Here is a 27,053-nt window from a genome sequence, read left to right on the forward strand (position 1 = left end):
GGGCTAGCAAAACGTGAAATTAATATGATAATCATAGTAGAGGGGCAGTAAGCGTTTCTAACGCAATACACGTTTTGTAAAAATCAGCGAATATTTCCTCACGGTCCTCTAGCTGTCAATTTTGCGTTTGCGCTGAATAAAACCTGGGTTTTCTGCTCAGTCCTGGCTCTGTAAATCGAAAACAAAAAAATGGTGCTGTCTGCACCACACAACACTGTGTGCAGTTTGTAAACATCACTCCCGACACCTTAAGAGACGTGCTAGTGAACGGCGTTACACCTCAGGGGTTTTGGCATAGTGGTTAGCGCATCGGTCTCCCATACTCAAGACTGTGGGTTCGTGGCTCAGTCAGTGCAATAAAATCATCAACAACAAACAAAGAGAAAAACAAGCTTTCTCCAAAATTGATTGAAGGATTAGCCAGTTTGGTATAAAGATTGGTTTGTTCAGCTGGTATAGCTTAGTGGGGTACACTGCTGACTGTGATACAGCTCATTTGGTTCAATTCCCCGTCAGTGTGTGGCTTAAATCCAGCGTGGACCCTTAACACTACCTGCCTACCTCTGATATGACAGAAACAAGTTATTATGAGTTGCTTTAGACAAAAGCATCAGCTAAGTGAATTTAATGTAGATTAAAAAATGTGCATCATGTCAAACATTAATGGTCTCATGATGTTATCAAACAAAATGTGTCCCCATTGACTCTTACATAGAGCAACCAACACTTCAAGATCACTTATTTACATGGTACTCACTACATCACACGTGTTCCAGCTGCATTGTTTCAGTCATTGGACTACTGTCAAAATATATCCTAATGTAGAATAGACATTAGACAAAGGTAATAATAAATTAATAATAATCGACGCACTTTTGCGTGTGCTACACAGTAAAAGCAGGATCATAAATAAAACAAGCATTAGAACAGTTGCTTTTTAAAAGAAAAGTCTTAGACCTTTTTTGAAGGCTTCGACTGTCTGTGGGGCCCTCAGGTGGTCTAGAAGTGAGTTCCACAGATGAGGGGCAGCAGATCAGAAGGCGCGGTCTCCCATGGTCCGGAGTTTGGTTCTGGGGGGATGAAGGCGGTTGTCATTTTGTGAACGGAGGTTTCAGGTTGAAGTTTGCTGGGTGAGGAGTTCCTTGAGGTAGAGTGGAGCATTGCCATGGATGCACTGGTGGGTGAGCAGAGCGATTTTGTACTGGATCCTGGAGGACACGTGGAGCCAGTGAAGGGCGAGAAGGATGGGGGTTATGTGTTAATATTTTACGCACTCTCATCAGGATCCTAGCAGCACTGTTTTGTATATGCTGGAGTTTCTGCAGACTCTTGCTAGGGATCTCGATGAGAAGTGCGTTGCAGTAATCCAGCCTGGAGGAGACAAAGGGGTGGACGAGTTTTGTGGCATCGGAAAGGGTGAATGTGGGGCGGAGTTTGGCAATTTTCTTGAGGTGGAAGAAGGGTGATTTGCACAGATGTTTGATATGATTTTCAAAGGTAAGGTGTGGGTCCAGTCTCACACCGAGGTTGATGAGAGGGGGATGTCTTTTATGGAAAAGCGGATGGTGGTTATGAGGGATGACTGGACCTGATGTGGGGTGCCGACAAGAATTGCTTCAGTTTTGGAGCTGTTTAACTGAAGGAAGTTCTGACTCATCCAGGCCTTAATCTCCTCCAGGCAGGAGGTCAGTGTGGATGCTGAGCACGAAGATGAAGGCAGAGCAGCAGAGGGGGTTGGGTAAGTTCTGAGGTAGAGTTGTGTGTCATCAGCGTAGCAATGGAAATTTCATGCTGGCTGATAATGAAGCCAAGGGGGAGCATGTGCAGAATGAATAGGATTGGACCAAGAACATTCAAGGTAGGCATAATATGGAGCCCCGCAAGTTTCCTTTAGCAGAGGACGGTTTCGATCCATCGACCGTTGGGTTATGGGCCCAGCACGCTTCCTCTGCGCCACTCTGCTCTTCTATATTTGAAAAATTATCCCCCCAAATATTTGTGTGATCTTCATTCATTTTCTAATATGCACCTTGAAAGTAAGTACAAGACAGCGCTAGAACTGAATGATTTCAATTCAATTCAATTCAATTTTATTTGTATAGCGCCATATCACAACATACATTGTCTCAAGGCACTTTACATAGTGAGGTCAATATTACAATATTACAGGGGAAACCCAACAAATCCCACAATGAGCAAAGCACTTGGCGACGGTGGAGAGAAAAAAACTCCCTTTTAACAGGAAGAAATCTCTGACAGAACCAGACTCAGTTGTGGGCGGTCATCTGTCTCGACCGGTTGGGGTGAGGAGAGAAATGAGGAAGAGGTGGGCAGAAAGAGGGTGGGAGGCGAGACAGTAGGAGAGAAGAGAGAGAGAGGACAGTTGTACAACCGCCGCTGTAATCTCTACCAGACTGATACTTATAATTAAAAAATACAAAGTAAAGTGTCGTAATGCGTTACTGGCATGCAATAAATGCTCAAACCAAAATCATGAAACATGTTATCTCCCCTCCATTGTGAAAGTACCTTCCTGAACTCCTGATCTTGAAGGATTCAACATTCAAAGGCCTGTATGATGTAACTCTAATCCATAACATACAGACCAGGTCTTTGAACAGAGTGAAGTGGCAGTGGTGGGATTGGACCCACGCCTCCTTAGAGACTGGAGCTTTAATCCAGCGCCTTAGCTGGAGTAAGTTTTGGGGTATTTTGTTCTGCTTACTACCGTCATATGGAATGTGCTTGATGAAGATCCTTCTCATGGCATTGGACAGTCAAGGTAGGCATAATATGGAGCCCCCCAAGTTTCCTTTAGCAGAGGATGGTTTCGATCCATCGACCTCTGGGTTATGGGCCCAGCACGCTTCCTCTGCGCCACTCTGCTCTTCTATACTAGAAAAATTATCCCTCCAAATATTTGTGTGATCTTCATTCATTTTCTAATATGCACCTTGAAAGTAAGTATAAGACAGCGCTAGAACTGATTGAATTGCAAGGTAAAGTGTCTTAATGTGTTACTGGCATGCAATAAATGCTAAAACCAAAGTTCATGAAACATTTTATCTCTTCCATTGTGAAAGTACCTTCTGGAACTGCTGATCTTGAAGTATTCAACATTCAAAGGCCTGTATGATGTACCTCTAATCCGTAACACACAAACCAGGCCTCTGAACGGAGTGAAGTGGCAGTGGTGGGATTTGAACCCACGCCTCCTTAGAGACTGGAGCCTTAATCCAGCGCCTTAGACCACTCGGCCACACTACCTTGATAAAGTACTTTTTTTCTTCCAAATTGTGATGGCTTTGTGTAGAAACATAGTTCAATCTGGAGCAAGAGTTCTGCAACGTATCGTGGCCTCTTTGGGCAAGCCGCTTCATTGGAAAGTTACACAAAACACACCAAAGGGAAGAATAATCTTGCTAACCCTAAAGTTTTGTTTAGCTCTAATCTAAACCGCGGAAATGTCAACATGGTGGAGGATATCAGCACTGTTTTGATGATCTTTCACCACCATTACCTCTATGATGTCCAGGGACACTTGACCAAAGATTTCCATCAACAAGCGGCTATGTCAAGGCCAACATCACCAGCTTTGGGATATTTTGTTCTGCTTATGACCTTCATATGGAAGGTGCTTAATGAAGATCCTTCTAATAGAATTGGAAAGTCAAGGTAGGGATAACATGGATCCCCCCAAGTTTCCTTTAGCAGAGGATGGTTTCGATCCATCGACCTCTGGGCCCAGCACGCTTCCTCTGCGCCACTCTGCTCTTCTATACTAGAAAAACTATCCCCCCAAATATTTGTGTGATCTTCATTCATTTTCTAATATGCACCTTGAAAGTAAGTACAAGACAGCGCTAGAATTGAATGATTTGCAAGGTAAAGTGTCGTAATGCGTTACTGGCATGCAATAAATGCTCAAACCAAAGTCATGAAACATGTAATCTCTAACATTTTGAAAGTACCTTCTGGAATTGCTTATCTTGAAGTATTCAACATTCAAAGGCCTGTTTGATGTACCTCTAATCCGTAACACACAAACCAGGCCTTTGAACAGAGTGAAGTGGCAGTGGTGGGATTTGGACCCACGCCTCCTTAGAGACTGGAGCCTTAATCCAGCGCCTTAGACCACTCGGCCACACTACCTTGATAAAGTACTTTTTTTCTTCCAAATTGTGATGGCTTTGTGTAGAAACATAGTTCAATCTGGAGCAAGAGTTCTGCAACGTATCGTGGCCTCTTTGGGCAAGCCGCTTCATTGGAAAGTTACACAAAACACACCAAAGGGAAGAATAATCTTGCTAACCCTAAAGTTTTGTTTAGCTCTAATCTAAACCGCGGAAATGTCAACATGGTGGAGGATATCAGCACTGTTTTGATGATCTTTCACCACCATTACCTCTATGATGTCCAGGGACACTTGACCAAAGATTTCCATCAACAAGCGGCTATGTCAAGGCCAACATCACCAGCTTTGGGATATTTTGTTCTGCTTATGACCTTCATATGGAAGGTGCTTAATGAAGATCCTTCTAATAGAATTGGAAAGTCAAGGTAGGGATAACATGGATCCCCCCAAGTTTCCTTTAGCAGAGGATGGTTTCGATCCATCGACCTCTGGGCCCAGCACGCTTCCTCTGCGCCACTCTGCTCTTCTATACTAGAAAAACTATCCCCCCAAATATTTGTGTGATCTTCATTCATTTTCTAATATGCACCTTGAAAGTAAGTACAAGACAGCGCTAGAATTGAATGATTTGCAAGGTAAAGTGTCGTAATGCGTTACTGGCATGCAATAAATGCTCAAACCAAAGTCATGAAACATGTAATCTCTAACATTTTGAAAGTACCTTCTGGAATTGCTTTTCTTGAAGTATTCAACATTCAAAGGCCTGTATGATGTACCTCTAATCCGTAACACACAAACCAGGCCTTTGAACAGAGTGAAGTGGCAGTGGTGGGATTTGGACCCACGCCTCCTTAGAGACTGGAGCCTTAATCCAGCGCCTTAGACCACTCGGCCACACTACCTTGTTAAAGTACTTTTTTTCTTCCAAATTGTGATGGCTTTGTGTAGAAACATAGTTCAATCTGGTGCAAGAGTTCTGAAACGTATCATGGCCTCTTTGGACAAGCCGCTGCATTGGAAAGTTACACAAAACACACCAAAGGGAAGAATAATCTTGCTAACCCTAAAGTTTTGTTTAGCTCTAATGTAAACCGCGGAAGTGTCAACATGGTGGAGGATATCAGCACTGTTTTGATGATCTTTCACCACCATTACCTCTATGATGTCCACGGACACTTGACCAAAGATTTCCATCAACAAGCGGCTGGCTCAAGGCTAACATCACCAGCTTTGGGATATTTTGTTCTGCTTAGGACCTTCATATGGAAGGTGCTTCATGAAGATCCTTCTAATGGCATTGGAAAGTCAAGGTAGGGATAACATGGATGCCCACAAGTTTCCTTTAGCAGAGGATGGTTCCAATCCATCGACCTCTGGGTTATGGGCCCAGCACACTTCCTCTGTGCCACTCTGCTCTTCTATACTAGAAAAACTACCCCCCCAAATATTTGTGTGATCTTCATTCATTTTCTAATATGCACCTTGAAAGTAAGTATAAGACAGCGCTAGAACTGAATGATTTGCAAGGTAAAGTGTCGTAATGCGTTACTGGCAAAAAATAAATGCTCAAACCAAAGTCATGAAACATGTAATCTCTTCCATTGTGAAAGTACCTTCTGGAATTGCTTATCTTGAAGTATTCAACATTCAAAGGCCTGTATGATGTACCTCTAATCCGTAACACACAAACCAGGCCTTTGAACAGAGTGAAGTGGCAGTGGTGGGATTGGACCCACGCCTCCTTAGAGACTGGAGCTTTAATCCAGCGCCTTAGCTGGAGTAAGCTTTGGGGTATTTTGTTCTGCTTACTACCTTCATATGGAAGGTGCTTAATGAAGATCCTTCTCATGGCATTGGACAGTCAAGGTAGGCATAATATGGAGCCCCCCAACTTTCCTTTAGCAGAGGATGGTTTCGATCCATCGACCTCTGGGTTATGGGCCCAGCACGCTTCCTCTGCGCCACTCTGCTCTTCTATATTTGAAAAATTATCCCCCCAAATATTTGTGTGATCTTCATTCATTTTCTAATATGCACCTTGAAAGTAAGTATAAGACAGCGCTAGAACTGATTGAATTGCAAGGTAAAGTGTCTTAACGTATTGAACTCTCGCGGTAACGTATTGTGTCACTTCCGGTTGATGTCGCTTCTGTGAACTGTGTTTATCCACCGCTCCTCCTCGTCTCTCTTTAACACTGCGGTTTCCTCTATCTATTGGGAAACGATCCGCTCCACTCTCCCTTGTTTAGTCTAAACACTCACAGCTGTCTTCCTATTCCAGCGACTCGCTCGCTAACTCACAGCTCTTATCTGCGCTCCTCACCGTAGCTTAGCTAGTTAGCTTTAGCAGCTAACAATGGCTTCTTCCTCTCCTGCTGTCTCCTGCTCTGTCTGCTCCATGTTTAGTTACTCCTCTGCCTCCTTTAGCGATAGTGATACTTGTAGTAAGTGTAGTTTGTTTGCTAGGATGGAGGCGAGGTTCAGTCTGTTAGAAGCGCGACTCTGCACCGTGGAGAGTAAGTCGTTAGCTGAGATTGTTAGCCAGTCGCCGCTAGCCGGTGCTAGTCGCTCCAGTGTAGCTTCTTTAGCTCCTTCAGCTCCCCCAGCAGCTCCCGAGCAGCCGGGAGGACAGGGCGGCTGGGTGACTGTCCGCAATAAGAGGCATAGTCCTAAACTGAAGCCCACGGTTCACCACCAACCACTTCACGTCTCTAATAAATTCTCCCCTCTCGACACACCCGCTGAGGAAACAACTCTGATCATTGGTGACTCTGTTTTGAGGAACGTGAAGTTAGCGAAACCAGCGACCACAGTCTGTATCCCAGGGGCCAGAGCAGGCGACGTTGAATCCCACCTAAAACTGCTGGCTAAGGATAAACGTAGATATGGTAAAATTATTATTCACGTCGGCAGTAATGACACCCGATTACGTCAATCGGAGGTCATGAAGATGAATATTGATTCGGTGTGTACTTTTGCAAGAACAATGTCGGACTCTGTAGATTTCTCTGGACCCCTGCCCAACTTGAACAGTGATGACATGTATAGCCGTACATCATCACTAAACCGCTGGTTGTCGAGGTGGTGTCCAGATAACAATGTGGGCTTCATAGATAACTGGCGCACCTTTTGGAGAATTCCTGGTCTGATGCGGAGAGACGGCATTCATCCAACTTTGGATGGTGCAGCTCTCATTTGTAGAAACCTGACTCGGTTACCTAGACGGTCAACCCCGTGACTTTTCAGAGTTGGGACCAGGAAGCAGAGTTGCAGTCTTACACGCTTCTCTGCGCTTCTATTACAGCAGTCACCCCCACAAAACCCCATAGAAACTGTTTCTGCCCCACGACCACTTCAACTATCTAATCCAAAGGGAAATAAAAGAGGTGTAATTCACACAAATCTCATAAAGATCAACACAAAGCCTATAAATGAACCTAACAATAGAACAATAAAATGTGGATTATTTAATATTAGGTCACTCCCATCTAAATCTTTGTTAGTGAATGATCTGATAACTGATCAGCACGTTGATTTATTCTGTATGACTGAAACCTGGCTACAGCCAGAAGAATATGTTAGTTTAAATGAATCAACACCTCCCTCTTATAATAATACTCATATTCCTCGGACCACAGGACGAGGAGGAGGAGTAGCAGCAATCTACCAAGCAGACTTATTGCTTAAGGCTCGACTTAACCATAGTTTTAACTCATTTGAAAGCCTAACTCTTAGCCTCCTTCACCCTAGCTGGAATTGTCAAAAACCAGTTATTGTAGTCGTTGTTTATCGACCACCAGGCCCTTACTCTGAATTTTTATCTGAATTTTCAGACTTTTTATCTGAGTTGGTGCTTAGCACAGATAAAGTTATTATAGTGGGTGACTTCAACGTTCATGTGGATGTTGCCAACGACAGTCTTAGTTCTGCCTTTAATTCGCTCATAGACTCAATTGGTTTTACTCAACATGTAAACAAACCCACTCACTGTTTTAATCACACCCTCGACCTCGTTCTGACCTATGGCATAGACATTGACAATCTTATAGTATTTCCTCAAAACCCTCTGTCCGATCACTACTTAGTTACATTTGAATTCTCCATTAATAACTTTACTGAATTTGGAGAAAAGTTCTATTACAGCAGGTGTCTATCAGAAAACTCTGTTAGTAAATTCAAAGAAACAGTTCCTTCGTTATTTACTCTACTGCCATGTGTCGATACAGTGCAGGATCGTTATCAAAACTTTACTCCCATACAAATTGATGATGTTGTTGATAGTGCAGCAGCCTCACTACGTTCCACACTTGACACTGTCGCCCCTCTGAAAAAGAAGACAGTCAAACAGAGGAGGATAGCTCCATGGTTTAATGCACAGACACGCGCTTTAAAACAGACGTCACGTAGGTTAGAAAGGAAGTGGCGTTCCAATAGTCTAGATGATTCTCACCTAGACTGGAAAAATAGTTTAATTACATATAAGAAAGCCCTCCGAAATGCCAGAACCAATTATTTTTCTTCACTAATAGAGGAAAATAAAAACAACCCCAGGTTCCTCTTCAGCACTGTAGCCAGGCTGACTGAGAGTAAAAGCTCTACTGAACAGTCTATTCCTCCAACTCTAAGTAGCAATGATTTCATGAGTTTCTTTACTAATAAGATTATTACCATCAGAGAAAAAATTTACCAGCTTCTTCCCACTAATGGCACATGGTCCAGTACTGTAGGTTCTGAACCAATAGTATCGCCTAATTTTTATTTAGAATGCTTCTCCCCTATAGATCTGGCTGAGCTGACTTCACTTGTCACTTCATCCAAGTCATCAACCTGTCTTTTAGATCCTATTCCATCAAGGCTATTTAAGGATATATTACCTTTAATTAATAATTCCATATTAGATCAGATCAATTTATCTATATTGACAGGCTATGTACCAAAGGCCTTTAAGGTGGCAGTAGTTAAACCTCTGCTCAAAAAACCAACTCTGGACCCAGATATCTTAGCTAACTATAGACCCATATCAAACCTCCCCTTTATCTCTAAAATCCTTGAAAAAACTGTTGCTAACCAGTTATGTGACTATTTACACAGGAATAGTCTGCTTGAAGACTTTCAGTCAGGTTTTAGAAAACATCATAGTACAGAAACAGCACTACTGAAGGTTACCAACGACCTTCTCATGGCCTCAGACAGTGGATATGTTTCTATTCTCGTCCTTTTAGATCTTAGTGCTGCATTTGATACCATCGATCACAAAATTCTGTTACAGAGACTAGAACACATTGGGATTAAAGGAACAGCACTAGAATGGTTTAAGTCCTACTTATCTGATAGATTTCAGTTTGTTAACGTTAATAACAAATCTTCCATGCATACAAAAGTGAGACATGGAGTACCACAAGGTTCTGTACTGGGACCGATACTTTTCACTCTATATATACTTCCTTTAGGCAATATTATAAGAAAACGCCGCATCAATTTCCATTGCTACGCTGATGATACCCAGCTGTATTTATCTATAAAGCCAGATGAAACTAATCAGGTCGACAAACTTCTGGATTGTCTTAAAGACATAAAGGCCTGGATGACTTATAATTTTTTACTTCTAAACTCAGAAAAAACTGAGGTCATTATACTCGGCCCTAAACACCTCAGAGAAACATTATCTGATCATATAGTTACTTTGGATGGCATTACCTTGGCCTCCAGCTCTACTGTGAGAAACCTTGGAGTTACCTTTGACCAGGACATGTCCTTTGACTCACACATAAAACAAGTCTCTAGGACAGCCTTCTTTCACCTGCGCAATATCAAGAACATTAGAAACATCCTCTCTCAAAAGGATGCTGAAAAACTAGTCCATGCTTTTGTTACTTCTAGACTGGACTACTGTAATTCATTACTGCTAGGATGCCCCAATAAGTCTGTGAAAAGCCTCCAGCTAATCCAAAATGCCGCAGCTCGAGTTCTGACAGGAACTAGAAAAAGAGATCATATTTCTCCAGTGTTAGAATCTCTGCATTGGCTTCCTGTAAAATTTAGAATAGAATTCAAAATACTGCTCCTAACCTACAAAGCCCTTAATAATCAAGCTCCATCATATCTTACAGAGCTCCTAGTTTCATATTATCCCAATAGATCACTTCGCTCTGTAAATGCAGGATTACTTGTGGTTCCCAGAGTCTGTAAAAGTAGAATGGGAGGCAGAGCCTTCAGCCACCAGGCTCCTCTCCTCTGGAACCAGCTCCCAGTTTGTGTCAGGGATGCAGATACCCTGTCTACATTTAAAGTTAAACTTAAAACCTTCCTTTTTGATAAAGCTTATAGTTAGAACTGCTCAGGTGTTTAATAAACCATTTCTTTATTATGCTGTTATAAGCCTAGACTGCTGGGGGAACTTATATCATGAGCATCTTTCTCCCTCTCCCGTTCTCTCCTTCTCCCTCTTTCTCTCCCTTTATATCTCTCTCCTTCTCCCACCTTTTCAATCTCTCTCTCTCTCTCTCTCTGCCCCCATGTATCTACATTACATGTCACTAACTCTGTTTTCTCTCTCCCCTAGTAGATCTGACCCCAGATCTGCAGGATCCAAACCCGTCATTATTATTATTACTATCATTATTATTAATAACATCATTGTATTTATAAGTATCAGTTTTCACTAATTATAAGTATCAGTCTGGTAGAAATTAAAGCAACTGTTATACTACCCCCCCCATCCCCCGATATGTTTACAGTACATGTCACTAACCCTGTTTGTGTTTTCTATCTCTCCTAGTGTATCTCTGACCCCAGAGCTGCAGGACCCAAACCCGTCATTATTATTATTATTGCTATTATTAATATTAATATTAATATCATCACTATATAATGACAACAACATAATTGTATTTTTTAATTATAAGTATCAGTCTGGTAGAGATTACAGCGGCGGTTGTACAACTGTCCTCTCTCTCTCTTCTCTCCTACTGTCTCTCCTCCCACCCTCTTTCTGCCCACCTCTCCTCTCTTCCTCCTCTCTCTCCTCACCCCAACCGGTCGAGACAGATGACCGCCCACAACTGAGTCTGGTTCTGTCAGAGATTTCTTCCTGTTAAAAGGGAGTTTTTTCTCTCCACCGTCGCCAAGTGCTTTGCTCATTGTGGGATTTGTTGGGTTTTCCCTGTAATATTGTAATATTGACCTCACTATGTAAAGTGCCTTGAGACAATGTATGTTGTGATATGGCGCTATACAAATAAAATTGAATTGAATTGAATTGAATTAATGTGTTACTGGCATGCAATAAATGCTCAAACTAAAGTCATGAAACATGTAATCTCTTCCATTGTGAAAGTACCTTCTGGAATTGCTTATCTTGAAGTATTCAACATTCAAAGGCCTGTATGATGTACCTCTAATCCGTAACACACAAACCAGGCCTTTGAACAGAGTGAAGTGGCAGTGGTGGGATTTGGACCAACGCCTCCTTGGAGACTGGAGCCTTAATCCAGCGCCTTAGACCACTCGGCCACACTACCTTGTTAAAGTACTTTTTTTCTTCCAAATTGTGATGGCTTTGTGTAGAAACATAGTTCAATCTGGTGCAAGAGTTCTGCAACGTATCATGGCCTCTTTGGACAAGCCGCTGAATTGGAAAGTTACACAAAACACACCAAAGGGAAGAATAATCTTGCTAACCCTAAAGTTTTGTTTAGCTCTAATGTAAACCGCGGAAGTGTCAACATGGTGGAGGATCTCAGCACTGTTTTGATGATCTTTCACCACCATTACCTCTATGATGTCCACGGACACTTGACCAAAGATTTCCATCAACAAGCGGCTGGCTCAAGGCTAACATCACCAGCTTTGGGATATTTTGTTCTGCTTAGTACCTTCATATGGAAGGTGCTTAATGAAAATCCTTCTAATAGCATTGGAAAGTCAAGGTAGGGATAACATGGATCCCCACAAGTTTCCTTTAGCAGAGGATGGTTCCAATCCATCGACCTCTGGGTTATGGGCCCAGCACGCTTCCTCTGTGCCACTCTGCTCTTCTATATTTGAAAAATTATCCCCCCAAATATTTGTGTGATCTTCATTCATTTTCTAATATGCACCTTGAAAGTAAGTATAAGACAGCGCTAGAACTGATTGAATTGCAAGGTAAAGTGTCTTAATGTGTTACTGGCATGCAATAAATGCGCAAACCAAAGTTCATGAAACATTTTATCTCTTCCATTGTGAAAGTACCTTCTGGAATTGCTTATCTTTAAGTATTCAACAGTCAAAGGCCTGTATGATGTACCTCTAATCGGTAACATACAAACCAGGCCTTTGAACAGAGTTAAGTGGCAGTGGTGGGATTTGAACCCACGCCTCCTTAGAGACTGGAGCCTTAATCCAGCGCCTTAGACCACTCGGCCACACTACCTTGATAAAGTACTTTTTTTCTTCCAAATTGTGATGGCTTTGTGTAGAAACATAGTTCAATCTGGAGCAAGAGTTCTGCAACGTATCATGGCCTCTTTGGGCAAGCCGCTTCATTGGAAAGTTACACAAAACACACCAAAGGGAAGAATAATCTTGCTAACCCTAAAGTTTTGTTTAGCTCTAATGTAAACCGCGGAAATGTCAACATGGTGGAGGATATCAGCACTGTTTTGATGATCTTTCACCACCATTACCTCTATGATGTCCAGGGACACTTGACCAAAGATTTCCATCAACAAGCGGGTGGCTGAAGGCCAACATCACCAGCTTTGGGATATTTTGTTCTGCTTAGGACCTTCATATGGAAGGTGCTTAATGAAGATCCTTCTAATAGCATTGGAAAGTCAAGGTAGGGATAACATGGATCCCCACAAGTTTCCTTTAGCAGAGGATGGTTTCGATCCATCGACCTCTGGGTTATGGGCCCAGCACGCTTCCTCTGCGCCACTCTGCTCTTCTATACTAGAAAAACTATCCCCCCAAATATTTGTGTGATCTTCATTCATTTTCTAATATGCACCTTGAAAGTAAGTATAAGACAGCGCTAGAACTGATTGAATTGCAAGTTAAAGTGTCTTAATGTGTTACTGGCATGCAATAAATGCTCAAACTAAAGTCATGAAACATGTAATCTCTTCCATTGTGAAAGTACCTTCTGGAATTGCTTATCTTGAAGTATTCAACATTCAAAGGCCTGTATGATGTACCTCTAATCCGTAACACACAAACCAGGCCTTTGAACAGAGTGAAGTGGCAGTGGTGGGATTTGGACCAACGCCTCCTTGGAGACTGGAGCCTTAATCCAGCGCCTTAGACCACTCGGCCACACTACCTTGTTAAAGTACTTTTTTTCTTCCAAATTGTGATGGCTTTGTGTAGAAACATAGTTCAATCTGGAGCAAGAGTTCTGCAACGTATCATGGCCTCTTTGGGCAAGCCGCTTCATTGGAAAGTTACACAAAACACACCAAAGGGAAGAATAATCTTGCTAACCCTAAAGTTTTGTTTAGCTCTAATGTAAACCGCGGAAATGTCAACATGGTGGAGGATATCAGCACTGTTTTGATGATCTTTCACCACCATTACCTCTATGATGTCCAGGGACACTTGACCAAAGATTTCCATCAACAAGCGGGTGGCTGAAGGCCAACATCACCAGCTTTGGGATATTTTGTTCTGCTTAGGACCTTCATATGGAAGGTGCTTAATGAAGATCCTTCTAATAGCATTGGAAAGTCAAGGTAGGGATAACATGGATCCCCACAAGTTTCCTTTAGCAGAGGATGGTTTCGATCCATCGACCTCTGGGTTATGGGCCCAGCACGCTTCCTCTGCGCCACTCTGCTCTTCTATACTAGAAAAACTATCCCCCCAAATATTTGTGTGATCTTCATTCATTTTCTAATATGCACCTTGAAAGTAAGTATAAGACAGCGCTAGAACTGATTGAATTGCAAGTTAAAGTGTCTTAATGTGTTACTGGCATGCAATAAATGCTCAAACTAAAGTCATGAAACATGAAATCTCTTCCATTGTGAAAGTACCTTCTGGAATTGCTTATCTTGAAGTATTCAACATTCAAAGGCCTGTATGATGTACCTCTAATCCGTAACACACAAACCAGGCCTTTGAACAGAGTGAAGTGGCAGTGGTGGGATTTGGACCAACGCCTCCTTGGAGACTGGAGCCTTAATCCAGCGCCTTAGACCACTCGGCCACACTACCTTGTTAAAGTACTTTTTTTCTTCCAAATTGTGATGGCTTTGTGTAGAAACATAGTTCAATCTGGAGCAAGAGTTCTGCAACATATCATGGCCTCTTTGGGCAAGCCGCTTCATTGGAAAGTTACACAAAACACACCAAAGGGAAGAATAATCTTGCTAACCCTAAAGTTTTGTTTAGCTCTAATGTAAACCGCGGAAATGTCAACATGGTGGAGGATATCAGCACTGTTTTGATGATCTTTCACCACCATTACCTCTATGATGTCCAGGGACACTTGACCAAAGATTTCCATCAACAAGCAGGTGGCTGAAGGCCAACATCACCAGCTTTGGGATATTTTGTTCTGCTTAGGACCTTCATATGGAAGGTGCTTAATGAAGATCCTTCTAATAGCATTGGAAAGTCAAGGTAGGGATAACATGGATCCCCACAAGTTTCCTTTAGCAGAGGATGGTTTCGATCCATCGACCTCTGGGTTATGGGCCCAGCACGCTTCCTCTGCGCCACTCTGCTCTTCTATACTAGAAAAACTATCCCCCCAAATATTTGTGTGATCTTCATTCATTTTCTAATATGCACCTTGAAAGTAAGTATAAGACAGCGCTAGAACTGATTGAATTGCAAGGTAAAGTGTCTTAATGTGTTACTGGCATGCAATAAATGCTCAAACTAAAGTCATGAAACATGTAATCTCTTCCATTGTGAAAGTACCTTCTGGAATTGCTTATCTTGAAGTATTCAACATTCAAAGGCCTGTATGATGTACCTCTAATCCGTAACACACAAACCAGGCCTTTGAACAGAGTGAAGTGGCAGTGGTGGGATTTGGACCAACGCCTCCTTGGAGACTGGAGCCTTAATCCAGCGCCTTAGACCACTCGGCCACACTACCTTGTTAAAGTACTTTTTTTCTTCCAAATTGTGATGGCTTTGTGTAGAAACATAGTTCAATCTGGTGCAAGAGTTCTGCAACGTATCATGGCCTCTTTGGACAAGCCGCTGAATTGGAAAGTTACACAAAACACACCAAAGGGAAGAATAATCTTGCTAACCCTAAAGTTTTGTTTAGCTCTAATGTAAACCGCGGAAGTGTCAACATGGTGGAGGATATCAGCACTGTTTTGATGATCTTTCACCACCATTACCTCTATGATGTCCACGGACACTTGACCAAAGATTTCCATCAACAAGCGGCTGGCTCAAGGCTAACATCACCAGCTTTGGGATATTTTGTTCTGCTTAGTACCTTCATATGGAAGGTGCTTAATGAAAATCCTTCTAATAGCATTGGAAAGTCAAGGTAGGGATAACATGGATCCCCACAAGTTTCCTTTAGCAGAGGATGGTTCCAATCCATCGACCTCTGGGTTATGGGCCCAGCACGCTTCCTCTGTGCCACTCTGCTCTTCTATATTTGAAAAATTATCCCCCCAAATATTTGTGTGATCTTCATTCATTTTCTAATATGCACCTTGAAAGTAAGTATAAGACAGCGCTAGAACTGATTGAATTGCAAGGTAAAGTGTCTTAATGTGTTACTGGCATGCAATAAATGCGCAAACCAAAGTTCATGAAAAATTTTATCTCTTCCATTGTGAAAGTACCTTCTGGAATTGCTTATCTTTAAGTATTCAACAGTCAAAGGCCTGTATGATGTACCTCTAATCGGTAACATACAAACCAGGCCTTTGAACAGAGTTAAGTGGCAGTGGTGGGATTTGAACCCACGCCTCCTTAGAGACTGGAGCCTTAATCCAGCGCCTTAGACCACTCGGCCACACTACCTTGATAAAGTACTTTTTTTCTTCCAAATTGTGATGGCTTTGTGTAGAAACATAGTTCAATCTGGAGCAAGAGTTCTGCAACGTATCATGGCCTCTTTGGGCAAGCCGCTTCATTGGAAAGTTACACAAAACACACCAAAGGGAAGAATAATCTTGCTAACCCTAAAATTTTGTTTAGCTCTAATGTAAACCGCGGAAATGTCAACATGGTGGAGGATATCAGCACTGTTTTGATGATCTTTCACCACCATTACCTCTATGATGTCCAGGGACACTTGACCAAAGATTTCCATCAACAAGCAGGTGGCTGAAGGCCAACATCACCAGCTTTGGGATATTTTGTTCTGCTTAGGACCTTCATACGGAAGGTGCTTAATGAAGATCCTTCTAATAGCATTGGAAAGTCAAGGTAGGGATAACATGGATCCCCACAAGTTTCCTTTAGCAGAGGATGGTTTCGATCCATCGACCTCTGGGTTATGGGCCCAGCACGCTTCCTCTGCGCCACTCTGCTCTTCTATACTAGAAAAACTATCCCCCCAAATATTTGTGTGATCTTCATTCATTTTCTAATATTCACCTTGAAAGTAAGTACAAGACAGCGCTAGAACTGAATGATTTGCAAGGTAAAGTGTCTTAATGCGTTACTGGTATGCAATAAATGCTCAAACCAAAGTCATGAAACATGTTATCTCTTCCATTGTGAAAGTACCTTCTGGAACTGCTGATCTTGAAGTATTCAACATTCAAAGGCCTGTATGATGTACCTCTAATCCGTAACATACAAACCAGAGCTTTGAACAGAGTGAAGTGGCAGTGGTGGGATTGGACCCGCGCCTCCTGAGAGACTGGAGCTTTAATCCAGCGCCTTAGCTGGAGTAAGCTTTGGGGTATTTTCTTCTGCTTACTACTTTCATATGGAAGGTGCTTAATGAAGATCCTTCTTATGGCATTGGATAGTCAAGGTAGGCATAATGTGGAGCCCCGCAAGTTTCCTTTAGCAGAGGATGGTTTCGATCCATCGACCTCTGGGTTATGGGCCCAGCACGCTTCCTCTGCGCCACTCTGCTCTTCTATATCAAAAAAATTATCCCCCCAAATATTTGTGTGATCTTCATTCATTTTCTAAAATGCACTTTGAAAGTAAGTATAAGACAGCGCTAGAACTGAATGATTTGCAAGGTAAAGTGTCTTAATGTGTTACTGGCATGCAATAAATGCTCAAACCAAAGTTCATGAAACATTTTATCTCTTCCATTGTGAAAGTACCTTCTGGAATTGCTTATCTTGAAGTATTCAACAGCCAAAGGCCTGTATGATGTACCTCTAATGCGTAACACACAAACCAGGCCTTTGAACAGAGTGAAATGGCAGTGGTGGGATGTGAACCCACGCCTCCTTAGAGACTGGAGCCTTAATCCAGCGCCTTAGACCACTCGGCCACACTACCTTGTTAAAGTACTTTTTCTTCCAAATTGTGATGGCTTTGTTTAGAAACATAGTTCAATCCCGTGCAAGAGTTCTGCAACGTATCATGGCCTCTTTGGGCAAGCCGCTGCATTGGAAAGTTACACAAAACACACCAAAGGGAAGAATAATCTTGCTAACCCTAAAGTTTTGTTTAGCTCTAATGTAAACCGTGGAAATGTCAACATGCTGGAGGATATCAGCACTGTTCTGATGATCTTTCACCACCATTACCTCTATGATGTCCAGGGACACTTGACCAAAGATTTCAATCAACAAGCAGGCGGCTGAAGGCCAACATCACCAGCTTTGGGATATTTTGTTCTGCTTAGGACCTTCATATGGAAGGTGCTTAATGAAGATCCTTCTAATAGCATTGGAAAGTCAATCCCAATTCCCAATCCTGATGGCTTTGTTTAGAAACATAGTTCAATCCCGTGCAAGAGTTCTTCAACGTATCATGGCCTCTTTGGACAAGCCGCTGCATTGGAAAGTTACACAAAACACACCAAAGGGAAGAATAATCTTGCTAACCCTAAAGTTTTGTTTAGCTCTAATGTAAACCGCGGAAGTGTCAACATGGTGGAGGATATCAGCACTGTTTTGATGATCTTTCACCACCATTACCTCTATGATGTCCAGGGACACTTGACCAAAGATTTCCATCAACAAGCGGCTGGCTCAAGGCCAACATCACCAGCTTTGGGATATTTTTTTCTGCTTACTACCTTCATATGGAAGGTGCTTAATGAAGATCCTTCCTATGGCATTGGACGGTCAAGGTAGGGATAACATGGAGCCCCACAAGTTTCCTTTAGCAGAGGATGGTTTCGATCCATCGACCTCTTGGTTATGGGCCCAGCACGCTTCCTCTGCGCCACTCTACTCTCCTATATTAGAAAAATTATCCCCCCAAATATTTGTGTGATCTTCATTCATTTTCTAATATTCACCTTGAAAGTAAGTATAAGACAGCGCTAGAACTGAATGATTTGCAGGGTAAAGTGTCCTAATGCGTTACTGGCATGTAATAAATGCTCAAACCAAAGTCATGAAACATGTTATCTCTTCCATTGTGAAAGTACCTTCCGGAACTCCTGATCTTGAAGTATTCAACATTCAAAGGCCTGTATGATGTACCTCTAATCCGTAACATACAAACCAGGCCTTTGAACAGAGTTAAGTGGCAGTGTTGGAATTTGAACCCACGCCTCCTTAGAGACTGGAGCCTTAATCCAGCGCCTTAGCTCGAGTAAGCTTTGAGGTATTTTGTTCTGCTTACTACCTTCATATGGAAGGTGCTTAGTTAAGATCCTTCTAATGGCATTGGAAAGTCAACGTAGGCATAATATGGAGCCCCGCAAGTTTCCTTTAGCGGAGAATGGTTCCGATCCATCCACCTCTGGGTTATGGGCCCAGCAAGGATCCTCTGCGCCACTCTGCTCTTCTATACTAGAAAAACTATCCCCCCAAATATTTGTGTGATCTTCATTCATTTTCTAATATTCACCTTCAAAGTAAGTATAAGACAGCGCTAGAACTGAATGATTTGCCATGCGTTACTGGCATGCAATAAATGCTCAAACCAAAGTCATGAAACATGTTATCTCCCCTCCATTGTGAAAGTACCTTCCGGAACTCCTGATCTTGAAGTATTCAACATTCAAAGGCCTGTATGATGTACCTCTAATCTGTAACATACAAACCAGGCCTTTGAACAGAGTTAAGTGGCGGGATTTGAACCTAAGCCTCCTTAGAGACTGGAGCCTTAATTCAGCGCCTTAGACCACTCGGCCACACTACATTGATAAAGTACTTTTTTTCTTCCGAATTGTCATGGCTATTACCTTCCATATGAAGGTACTAAGCAGAAAAAAATATCCCAAAGCTGGTGATGTTGGCCTTGAGCCCAGCACGCTTCCTCTGCGCCAATCTGCTCTTCTATACTAGAAAAACTATCCCCCCAAATATTTGTGTGATCTTCATTCATTTTCTAATATGCACCTTGAAAGTAAGTATAAGACAGCGCTAGAACTGAATGATTTGCAAGGTAAAGTGTCTTAATGTGTTACTGGCATGCAATAAATGCTCAAACCAAAGTTCTTGAAACATGTTATCTCCCCTCCATTGTGAAAGTACCTTCCGGAACTCCTGATCTTGAAGTATTCAACATTCAAAGGCCTGTATGATGTACCTCTAATCTGTAACAAACAAACCAGGCCTCTGAACAGAGTTAAGTGACAGTGGTGGGATTTGAACCCACGCCTCCTTAGAGACTGGAGCCTTAATCCAGCGCCTTAGACCACTCGGCCACACTACCTTGTTAAAGTTCTTTTTTTCTTCCAAATTCTGATGGCTTTCTGTAGAAACATAGTTCAATCTGGTGCAAGAGTTCTGCAACGTATCATGGCCTCTTTGGGCAAGCCGCTGCATTGGAAAGTTACACAAAACACACCAAAGGGAAGAATAATCTTGCTAACCCTAAAGTTTTGTTTAGCTCTAATGTAAACCGCGGAAATGTCAACATGCTGGAGGATATCAGCACTGTTTTGATGATCTTTCACCACCATTACCTCTATGATGTCCAGGGACACTTGACCAAAGATTTCCATCAACAAGCAGGCGGCTGAAGGCCAACATCACCAGCTTTGGGATATTTTGTTCTGCTTAGGACCTTCATATGGAAGGTGCTTAATGAAAATCCTTCTAATAGCATTGGAAAGTCAAGGTAGGGATAACATGGATCCCCCCAAGTTTCCTTTAGCAGAGGATGGTTTCGATCCATCGACCTCTGGGTTATGGGCCCAGCACGCTTCCTCTGCGCCACTCTGCTCTTCTATACTAGAAAAATGATCCCCCAAAATATTTGTGTGATCTTCATTCATTTTCTAATATTCACCTTCAAAGTAAGTATAAGACAGTGCTAGAACTGAATGATTTGCCATGCGTTACTGGCATGCAATAATGCTCAAACCAAAGTCATGAAACATGTTATCTCTTCCATTGTGAAAGTACCTTCCGGAAGTCCTGATCCTGAAGTATTCAACATTCAACATTGGACCCACGCCTCCTTAGAGACTGGAGCTTTAATCCAGCGCCTTAGCTAGAGTAAGCTTTCATTAAGCACCTTCATATGGAAGGTGCTTAATGAAGATCCTTCCTATGGCATTGGACGGTCAAGGTAGGGATAACATGGAGCCCCACAAGTTTCCTTTAGCAGAGGATGGTTTCGATCCATCGACCTCTGGGTTATGGGCCCAGCACGCTTCCTCTGCGCCACTCTGCTCTTCTATACTAGAAAAATTATCCCCCAAAATATTTGTGTGATCTTCATTCATTTTCTAATATGCACCTTGAAAGTAAGTATAAGACAGCGCTAGAACTGAATGATTTGCAAGGTAAAGTGTCTTAATGTGTTACTGGCATGCAATAAATGCTCAAACCAAAGTCCTTGAAACATGTTATCTCCCCTCCATTGTGAAAGTACCTTCCGGAACTCCTGATCTTGAAGTATTCAACATTCAAAGGCCTGTATGATGTACCTCTAATCTGTAACAAACAAACCAGGCCTCTGAACAGAGTTAAGTGGCAGTGGTGGGATTTGAACCCACGCCTCCTTAGAGACTGGAGCCTTAATCCAGCGCCTTAGACCACTCGGCCACACTACCTTGTTAAAGTTCTTTTTTTCTTCCAAATTCTGATGGCTTTGTGTAGAAACATAGTTCAATCTGGTGCAAGAGTTCTGCAACATATCATGGCCTCTTTGGGCAAGCCGCTTCATTGGAAAGTTACACAAAACACACCAAAGGGAAGAATAATCTTGCTAACCCTAAAGTTTTGTTTAGCTCTAATCTAAACCGCGGAAATGTCAACATGGTGGAGGATATCAGCACTGTTTTGATGATCTTTCACCACCATTACCTCTATGATGTCCAGGGACACTTGACCAAAGATTTCCATCAACAAGCGGCTATGTCAAGGCCAACATCACCAGCTTTGGGATATTTTGTTCTGCTTATGACCTTCATATGGAAGGTGCTTAATGAAGATCCTTCTAATAGAATTGGAAAGTCAAGGTAGGGATAACATGGATCCCCCCAAGTTTCCTTTAGCAGAGGATGGTTTCGATCCATCGACCTCTGGGCCCAGCACGCTTCCTCTGCGCCACTCTGCTCTTCTATACTAGAAAAATTATCCCCCCAAATATTTGTGTGATCTTCATTCATTTTCTAATATTCACCTTGAAAGTAAGTATAAGACAGCGCTAGAACTGAATGATTTGCAGGGTAAAGTGTCCTAATGCGTTACTGGCATGTAATAAATGCTCAAACCAAAGTCATGAAACATGTTATCTCTTCCATTGTGAAAGTACCTTCCGGAACTCCTGATCTTGAAGTATTCAACATTCAAAGGCCTGTATGATGTACCTCTAATCCGTAACATACAAACCAGGCCTTTGAACAGAGTTAAGTGGCAGTGTTGGAATTTGAACCCACTCTTCCTTAGAGACTGGAGCCTTAATCCAGCGCCTTGGCTCGAGTAAGCTTTGAGGTATTTTGTTCTGCTTACTACCTTCATATGGAAGGTGCTTAGTTAAGATCCTTCTAATGGCATTGGAAAGTCAACGTAGGCATAATATGGAGCCCCGCAAGTTTCCTTTAGCGGAGAATGGTTCCGATCCATCGACCTCTGGGTTATGGGCCCAGCAAGCTTCCTCTGCGCCACTCTGCTCTTCTATACTAGAAAAACTATCCCCCCAAATATTTGTGTGATCTTCATTCATTTTCTAATATTCACCTTGAAAGTAAGTATAAGACAGCGCTAGAACTGAATGATTTGCAGGGTAAAGTGTCCTAATGCGTTACTGGCATGTAATAAATGCTCAAACCAAAGTCATGAAACATGTTATCTCTTCCATTGTGAAAGTACCTTCCGGAACTCCTGATCTTGAAGTATTCAACATTCAAAGGCCTGTATGATGTACCTCTAATCCGTAACATACAAACCAGGCCTTTGAACAGAGTTAAGTGGCAGTGTTGGAATTTGAACCCACGCCTCCTTAGAGACTGGAGCCTTAATCCAGCGCCTTAGCTCGAGTAAGCTTTGAGGTATTTTGTTCTGCTTACTACCTTCATATGGAAGGTGCTTAGTTAAGATCCTTCTAATGGCATTGGAAAGTCAACGTAGGCATAATATGGAGCCCCGCAAGTTTCCTTTAGCGGAGAATGGTTCCGATCCATCGACCTCTGGGTTATGGGCCCAGCAAGCTTCCTCTGCGCCACTCTGCTCTCCTATACTAGAAAAACTATCCCCCCAAATATTTGTGTGATCTTCATTCATTTTCTAATATTCACCTTCAAAGTAATTATAAGACAGCACTAGAACTGAATGATTTGCCATGCGTTACTGGCATGCAATAAATGCTCAAACCAAAGTCATGAAACATGTTATCTCCCCTCCATTGTGAAAGTACCTTCCGGAACTCCTGATCTTGAAGTATTCAACATTCAAAGGCCTGTATGATGTACCTCTAATCTGTAACATACAAACCAGGCCTTTGAACAGAGTTAAGTGGCAGTGGTGGGATTTGAACCCAAGCCTCCTTGCCATGCGTTACTGGCATGCAATAAATGCTCAAACCAAAGTCATGAAACATGTTATCTCCCCTCCATTGTGAAAGTACCTTCCGGAACTCCTGATCTTGAAGTATTCAACATTCAAGGGCCTGTATGATGTACCTCTAATCTGTAACATACAAACCAGGCCTTTGAACAGAGTTAAGTGGCAGTGGTGGGATTTGAACCCAAGCCTCCTTAGAGACTGGAGCCTTAATCCAGCGCCTTAGACCACTCGGCCACACTACCTTGATGAAGTACTTTTTTTCTTCCGAATTGTCATGGCTCTTACCTTCCATATGAAGGTACTAAGCAGAAAAAAATATCCCAAAGCTGGTGATGTTGGCCTTGAGCCCAGCACGCTTCCTCTGCGCCAATCTGCTCTTCTATACTAGAAAAACTATCCCCCCAAATATTTGTGTGATCTTCATTCATTTTCTAATATGCACCTTGAAAGTAAGTATAAGACAGCGCTAGAACTGAATGCGCTAGAAATGATTTGCAAGGTAAAGTGTCGTAATGCGTTACTGGCAAAAAATAAATGCTCAAACCAAAGTTCATGAAACATGTTATCTCTTCCATTGTGAAAGTACCTTCCGGAACTCCTGATCTTGAAGTATTCAACATTCAAAGGCCTGTATGATGTACCTCTAATCTGTAACATACAAACCAGGCTTTTGAACAGAGTTAAGTGGCAGTGGTGGGATTTGAACCCACGCCTCCTTAGAGACTGGAGCCTTAATCCAGCGCCTTAGACCACTCGGCCACACTACCTTGTTAAAGTACTTTTTTTCTTCCAAATTCTGATGGCTTTCTGTAGAAACATAGTTCAATCTGGTGCAAGAGTTCTGCAACGTATCATGGCCTCTTCGGGCAAGCCGCTGCATTGGAAAGTTACACAAAACACACCAAAGGGAAGAATAATCTTGCTACCCCTAAAGTTTTGTTTAGCTCTAATGTAAACCGCGGAAATGTCAACATGGTGGAGGATATCAGCACTGTTTTGATGAGCTTTCACCACCATTACCTGTATGATGTCCAGGGACACCTGACCAAAAATTTCCATCAACAAGCGGCTGGCTCAAGGCCGACATCACCAGCTTTGGGATATTTTGTTCTGGTTAGTACCTTCATATGGAAGGTGCTTAATGAAGATCCTTCTAATAGCATTGGAAAGTCAAGGTAGGGATAACATGGATCCCCACAAGTTTCCTTTAGCAGAGGATGGTTTTGATCCATCGACCTCTGGGTTATGGGCCCAGCACGCTTCCTCTGCGCCACTCTGCTCTTCTATACTTGAAAAACTATCCCCCCAAATATTTGTGTGATCTTCATTCATTTTCTAATATGCACCTTGAAAGTAAGTATAAGACAGCGCTAGAACTGAATGATTTGCAAGGTAAAGTGTCTTAATGCGTTACTGGTATGCCATAAATTCTCAAACCAAAGTCATGAAACATGTTATCTCTTCCATTGTGAAAGTACCTTCCGGAAGTCCTGATCTTGAAGATTTCAACATTCAAAGGCCTGTATGATGTACCTCTAATCCGTAACATACAAACCAGAACTTTGAACAGAGTGAAGTGGCAGTGGTGGGATTGGACCCACGCCTCCTTAGAGACTGGAGCTTTAATCCAGCGCCTTAGCTGGAGTAAGCTTTGGGGTATTTTGTTCTGCTTACTACCTTCATATGGAAGGTGTTTAATGAAGATCCTTCCTATGGCATTGGACGGTCAAGGTAGGGATAACATGGAGCCCCACAAGTTTCCTTTAGCAGAGGATGGTTTCGATCCATCGACCTCTGGGTTATGGGCCCAGCACGCTTCCTCTGCGCCACTCTGCTCTTCTATACTAGAAAAATTATCCCCCAAAATATTTGTGTGATCTTCATTCATTTTCTAATATTCACCGTCAAAGTAAGTATAAGACAGCGCTAGAACTGAATGATTTGCAAGGTAAAGTGTCTTAATGTGTTACTGGCATGCAATAAATGCTCAAACCAAAGTTCTTGAAACATGTTATCTCCCCTCCATTGTGAAAGTACCTTCCGGAACTCCTGATCTTGAAGTATTCAACATTCAAAGGCCTGTATGATGTACCTCTAATCTGTAACAAACAAACCAGGCCTCTGAACAGAGTTAAGTGGCAGTGGTGGGATTTGAACCCACACCTCATTAGAGACTGGAGCCTTAATCCAGCGCCTTAGACTACTCGGCCACACTACCTTGATAAAGTATTTTTTTCTTCCAAATTGTGATGGCTATTACCTTCCATATGAAGGTACTAAGCAGAAAAAAATATCCCAAAGCTGGTGATGTTGCCCTTGAGCCCAGCACGCTTCCTCTGCGCCACTCTGCTCTTCTAAATTAGAAAAATTATCCCCCCAAATATTTGTGTGATCTTCATTCATTTTCTAATATGCACCTTGAAAGTAAGTATAAGACAGCGCTAGAACTGAATGATTTGCAAGGTAAAGTGTCGTAATGCGTTACTGGCATGCAATAAATGCTCAAACCAAAGTCATGAAACATGTTATCTCTTCCATTGTGAAAGTACCTTCCGGAACTCCTGATCTTGAAGGAATCAACATTCAAATGCCTGCATGATGTACCTCTAATCCGTAACATACAAACCAGAAATTTGAACAGAGTGAAGTGGCAGTGGTGGGATTGGACCCACGCCTCCTTAGAGACTGGAGCTTTAATCCAGCGCCTTAACTGGAGTAAGCTTTCGGGTACTTTGTTCTGCTTACTACCTTCATATGGAAGGTGCTTAATGAAGATCCTTCTAATAGCGTTGGAAAGTCAAGGTAGGGATAACATGGATCCCCACAAGTTTCCTTTAGCAGAGGATGGTTTCGATCCATCGACCTCTGGGTTATGGGCCCAGCACGCTTCCTCTGCGCCACTCTGCTCTTCTATACTAGAAAAACTATCCCCCCCAATATTTGTGTGATCTTCATTCATTTTCTAATATGCACCTTGAAAGTAAGTATAAGACAGCGCTAGAACTGAACGATTTGCAAGGTAAAGTGTCTTAATGCGTTACTGGTATGCCATAAATTCTCAAACCAAAGTCATGAAACATGTTATCTCTTCCATTGTGAAAGTACCTTCCGGAACTCCTGATCTTGAAGTATTCAACATTCAAAGGCCTGTATGATGTTCCTCTAATCCGTAACATACAAACCAGGCCTTTGAACAGAGTTAAGTGGCAGTGGTGGGATTTGAACCCACGCTTCCTTAGAGACTGGAGCCTTAATCCAGCGCCTTAGACCACTCGGCCACACTACCTTGATAAAGTACTTTTTTTCTTCCGAATTGTCATGGCTATTACCTTCCATATGAAGGTACTAAGCAGAAAAAAATATCCCAAAGCTGGTGATGTTGGCCTTGAGCCCAGCACGCTTCCTCTGCGCCAATCTGCTCTTCTATACTAGAAAAACTATCCCCCCAAATATTTGTGTGATCTTCATTCATTTTCTAATATGCACCTTGAAAGTAAGTATAAGACAGCGCTAGAACTGAATGCGCTAGAAATGATTTGCAAGGTAAAGTGTCGTAATGCGCTACTGGCAAAAAATAAATGCTCAAACCAAAGTTCATGAAACATGTTATCTCTTCCATTGTGAAAGTACCTTCCAGAACTCCTGATCTTGAAGTATTCAACATTCAAAGGCCTGTATGATGTTCCTCTAATCTGTAACGTACAAACCAGGCTTTTGAACAGAGTTAAGTGGCAGTGGTGGGATTTGAACCCACGCCTCCTTAGAGACTGGAGCCTTAATCCAGCGCCTTAACTGGAGTAAGCTTTGGGGTATTTTGTTCTGCTTGCTACCTTCATATGGAAGGTGCT

At 42.4% G+C, this 27,053-nt stretch overlaps 27 non-coding genes across 27 annotated transcripts; all 27 read right to left on the reverse strand.

Moving 5' to 3' along the window:
• Positions 1-2,815: 2,815 nt before the first annotated feature.
• On the reverse strand, positions 2,816-2,887 carry trnam-cau. Its single transcript has one exon. It is a non-coding gene; the product is annotated as a tRNA-Met (tRNA).
• Positions 2,888-3,185: 298 nt separating this feature from the next.
• On the reverse strand, positions 3,186-3,267 carry trnal-aag. The gene has a single exon. It is a non-coding gene; the product is annotated as a tRNA-Leu (tRNA).
• An 803-nt stretch (positions 3,268-4,070) lies between these two features.
• On the reverse strand, positions 4,071-4,152 carry trnal-aag. Its single transcript has one exon. It is a non-coding gene; the product is annotated as a tRNA-Leu (tRNA).
• An 803-nt stretch (positions 4,153-4,955) lies between these two features.
• Positions 4,956-5,037, reverse strand: trnal-aag. Its single transcript has one exon. It is a non-coding gene; the product is annotated as a tRNA-Leu (tRNA).
• Positions 5,038-6,034: 997 nt separating this feature from the next.
• trnam-cau lies at positions 6,035-6,106 on the reverse strand. Its single transcript has one exon. It is a non-coding gene; the product is annotated as a tRNA-Met (tRNA).
• Positions 6,107-11,573: 5,467 nt separating this feature from the next.
• Positions 11,574-11,655, reverse strand: trnal-aag. The gene has a single exon. It is a non-coding gene; the product is annotated as a tRNA-Leu (tRNA).
• Positions 11,656-12,466: 811 nt separating this feature from the next.
• On the reverse strand, positions 12,467-12,548 carry trnal-aag. The gene has a single exon. It is a non-coding gene; the product is annotated as a tRNA-Leu (tRNA).
• A 441-nt stretch (positions 12,549-12,989) lies between these two features.
• On the reverse strand, positions 12,990-13,061 carry trnam-cau. The gene has a single exon. It is a non-coding gene; the product is annotated as a tRNA-Met (tRNA).
• Positions 13,062-13,358: 297 nt separating this feature from the next.
• trnal-aag lies at positions 13,359-13,440 on the reverse strand. Its single transcript has one exon. It is a non-coding gene; the product is annotated as a tRNA-Leu (tRNA).
• Positions 13,441-13,881: 441 nt separating this feature from the next.
• Positions 13,882-13,953, reverse strand: trnam-cau. The gene has a single exon. It is a non-coding gene; the product is annotated as a tRNA-Met (tRNA).
• A 297-nt stretch (positions 13,954-14,250) lies between these two features.
• On the reverse strand, positions 14,251-14,332 carry trnal-aag. The gene has a single exon. It is a non-coding gene; the product is annotated as a tRNA-Leu (tRNA).
• A 441-nt stretch (positions 14,333-14,773) lies between these two features.
• On the reverse strand, positions 14,774-14,845 carry trnam-cau. Its single transcript has one exon. It is a non-coding gene; the product is annotated as a tRNA-Met (tRNA).
• Positions 14,846-15,142: 297 nt separating this feature from the next.
• On the reverse strand, positions 15,143-15,224 carry trnal-aag. The gene has a single exon. It is a non-coding gene; the product is annotated as a tRNA-Leu (tRNA).
• An 811-nt stretch (positions 15,225-16,035) lies between these two features.
• On the reverse strand, positions 16,036-16,117 carry trnal-aag. The gene has a single exon. It is a non-coding gene; the product is annotated as a tRNA-Leu (tRNA).
• A 441-nt stretch (positions 16,118-16,558) lies between these two features.
• On the reverse strand, positions 16,559-16,630 carry trnam-cau. The gene has a single exon. It is a non-coding gene; the product is annotated as a tRNA-Met (tRNA).
• A 484-nt stretch (positions 16,631-17,114) lies between these two features.
• On the reverse strand, positions 17,115-17,186 carry trnam-cau. The gene has a single exon. It is a non-coding gene; the product is annotated as a tRNA-Met (tRNA).
• Positions 17,187-17,484: 298 nt separating this feature from the next.
• trnal-aag lies at positions 17,485-17,566 on the reverse strand. Its single transcript has one exon. It is a non-coding gene; the product is annotated as a tRNA-Leu (tRNA).
• Positions 17,567-19,821: 2,255 nt separating this feature from the next.
• Positions 19,822-19,903, reverse strand: trnal-aag. Its single transcript has one exon. It is a non-coding gene; the product is annotated as a tRNA-Leu (tRNA).
• A 441-nt stretch (positions 19,904-20,344) lies between these two features.
• trnam-cau lies at positions 20,345-20,416 on the reverse strand. The gene has a single exon. It is a non-coding gene; the product is annotated as a tRNA-Met (tRNA).
• Positions 20,417-20,797: 381 nt separating this feature from the next.
• Positions 20,798-20,869, reverse strand: trnam-cau. The gene has a single exon. It is a non-coding gene; the product is annotated as a tRNA-Met (tRNA).
• Positions 20,870-21,169: 300 nt separating this feature from the next.
• On the reverse strand, positions 21,170-21,251 carry trnal-aag. Its single transcript has one exon. It is a non-coding gene; the product is annotated as a tRNA-Leu (tRNA).
• Positions 21,252-23,365: 2,114 nt separating this feature from the next.
• On the reverse strand, positions 23,366-23,447 carry trnal-aag. Its single transcript has one exon. It is a non-coding gene; the product is annotated as a tRNA-Leu (tRNA).
• A 443-nt stretch (positions 23,448-23,890) lies between these two features.
• On the reverse strand, positions 23,891-23,972 carry trnal-aag. Its single transcript has one exon. It is a non-coding gene; the product is annotated as a tRNA-Leu (tRNA).
• A 997-nt stretch (positions 23,973-24,969) lies between these two features.
• On the reverse strand, positions 24,970-25,041 carry trnam-cau. The gene has a single exon. It is a non-coding gene; the product is annotated as a tRNA-Met (tRNA).
• A 300-nt stretch (positions 25,042-25,341) lies between these two features.
• On the reverse strand, positions 25,342-25,423 carry trnal-aag. The gene has a single exon. It is a non-coding gene; the product is annotated as a tRNA-Leu (tRNA).
• A 617-nt stretch (positions 25,424-26,040) lies between these two features.
• Positions 26,041-26,112, reverse strand: trnam-cau. Its single transcript has one exon. It is a non-coding gene; the product is annotated as a tRNA-Met (tRNA).
• A 297-nt stretch (positions 26,113-26,409) lies between these two features.
• Positions 26,410-26,491, reverse strand: trnal-aag. The gene has a single exon. It is a non-coding gene; the product is annotated as a tRNA-Leu (tRNA).
• Positions 26,492-27,053: the final 562 nt, after the last annotated feature.

This window comes from Scophthalmus maximus, chromosome 9, assembly GCF_022379125.1.
Source record: "Scophthalmus maximus strain ysfricsl-2021 chromosome 9, ASM2237912v1, whole genome shotgun sequence".
Taxonomy (NCBI): Eukaryota; Metazoa; Chordata; class Actinopteri; order Pleuronectiformes; family Scophthalmidae; genus Scophthalmus; species Scophthalmus maximus.